Below are 2,461 nucleotides of genomic sequence, written 5' to 3'. Positions count from 1 at the left end.
CTAGCACTTCTTTTTTTCTTTTTTTCATTTTTTTCTTTTCAAACTTAAAATTCTATATCATTAAGAAAATCAGAAAATTTTCAAATCAAATATGGCAAACAATGGTGTAGTTTCAATAACACTAACATAAAAATAGAATGTAATTAGTATGTAACTTGCATACCAGATACGCGAGCGAGATAAGAGAGTAACAAGCAAGATAACACTACTAAAAAACTACCAAAAAATGACGTCCAAAAGCGACGGACTACGTCACTTTTTTTGTCAAAATCGACGGAAAAGCGACGCAGTCATGTTCGTCGCTTTTTGGCTCGACGCTAATCCGTCGCTTTTTGATTTTTTTTAACAAAAGGGATGGAGTCCGTCGCTGTAACGACCTGATTCCGTCGTTAGGGAAAAGCCAATGGAGAAAGAATTGGGGTCAGAAATTTTTTTCGTAGTAACTTGAGATTTCCCAACCCGGTCCAAATTTGGACGAAATCAGAGTCATTAAGGTGTAGGGAAATCTGGTACCAATCGGGTGACTTATTTATGATTTTGATTACACGAGTAGTTAGATAAGTCGTTAAGGAATCCGTACGACTTTATGAAATTGAATTCGGGTGAGTAGAACTCCCGAAATAGATCTTAGCGTGAACGATATTTTCTGAGTGTCGTTGGCTGAAGGCGTGTTGTGAAATGGGGGAGTTGGAATTCTTTAAATAGTTCACTGGTTCCGTGCAAGCCGCTGGGGTGGGATTTCTGCTACTAAGACAAGGATGCTATAGCGGGGTGAGGACCGTTGTGGCAGGCCAGACATGACTTAAGGTCGTAAATAAACCCCAAAATGACTTTATTATGCACTTTTCGGTTTTTAGAGCTAAGGAACAAACCCCAGGCGATTCTTGACAGTTTTCCATCATTCTTGAGGCTAAAGGTAAGGTTTTTACTCCCCGAATCCGCTTTTCGATCAGGAGAACTTAGCTTATTGGGTAATTATCGATGAGGGAGGGTTTTGATCTGTGATTTATGGTGGAAGAAACCCTAATATGGGTATGGGGATCAAGGGTTTGGCTTAGGGTTGATAATGTTGATTATAATCTGGGTAATTAGGCCTCGTTTATTGATCCTTGAGTTAATTGTATGTTTTTAGACCACGAACAAGCGGGAAGAATCCAAAAAGGGAAGATTCAAGTGCCTTAGGGGATTCAAGCTTAGATTTAAGGTAGGTGATGGTTGTGATTTCATGTTGGTGTGATATATGTTTGTAATTGCTCATTATAATGCATGTATGTATGCGAATGTTGCATTATTGATCACCCTAATCATAAATGAGGATAATTGAATAAATGTATGCCATGAATCACCTCTTGTTGTATGATTGTGAGAATATACATTGAGATGGTTATTGTGGTTTGTTGATTGGATCGGTTTCCACGTTTCGGCATAAACATGGGATCGGTTGCCACGTTCCAGCATAAATTTGGGATCAGTTGCCACGTTCCGGCATAAATATGGGATCAGTTGCAACGTTTCGGCATAAACATTAGATCGGGTACCATGTTCCGGTATGCTAACAGTTTGGGTGTGGATTCCATGAGTGGATCGTTGAATTGGGTTTTCCGAGAGGACCATTGAATTGTGTTGTGTATCTACTTGTGATGATTACGTTCATATCTAATGATGATTGATATTGGAAGACTGTATGTTGCTCTAAATTGATAACCAATGTGTATTATTGAGAATGTGGAATGCTACATTGATCTTGAAAAGATGTATTGTATATGTTTGGTATATGCCTGTTTTATAATGTTGTGGTTACTTGCATGTGTTTCACTTATTGGGATAGCCGCGTGATCCTATCAGTACGTTGTGGTTGTGTATTGATACTACACTTGCTTGTTCTTTGTTGAATACAGGGCATCTTCAGGTGACTATTGATTGACCTCAGCAACGTGAGTTTTGAGCATGACCGGATTGAAGGGTGAGCTAGTTCTTTGAGGCTGCCATGGATCTTTCTTATTTAAGTCCACTTTTTTCGGACTCAGACTATTGCTTAAGGTGTTGTTTAGTTTCAGAGTTGTACCCCTTGTTATTAGACTTGTGTTTAGTAGAGTTTTGGTACAATGACTTTCAGGTTCTAGGGGTTGTTCTTCCGCATTAGTTTTGGTTAAGTTATTTGTTTAACCTTTGGAGTTTATGGGGACTCCGTATTTATTACGTAGTTATTTAAACCTGCTTCCGTAGCTTTAAATGTGTATTAATTTGATTAAGTTGATTAGTTGGGCAGTAGTTTTGGTTCTCTCACCGGAGGGTTAGTGTGCGTGTCATTCAAGACGATCTGGGTCATGACAAAGTTGGTATCAGAGCACTAAGTTCGGTGATCTCATTGTACCAAAATGAGTTTAGTAGAGTCTTGTGGAACGGTACGATAACGTCCGTACTTTTCTTCGAGAGGCTATAAGACTTTAGGAAAAACTCA

This window comes from Solanum tuberosum, unplaced genomic scaffold (assembly GCF_000226075.1).
Source record: "Solanum tuberosum cultivar DM 1-3 516 R44 unplaced genomic scaffold, SolTub_3.0 scf00621, whole genome shotgun sequence".
Taxonomy (NCBI): domain Eukaryota; kingdom Viridiplantae; phylum Streptophyta; class Magnoliopsida; order Solanales; family Solanaceae; genus Solanum; species Solanum tuberosum.
This window is presented reverse-complemented; position numbering follows the sequence as displayed.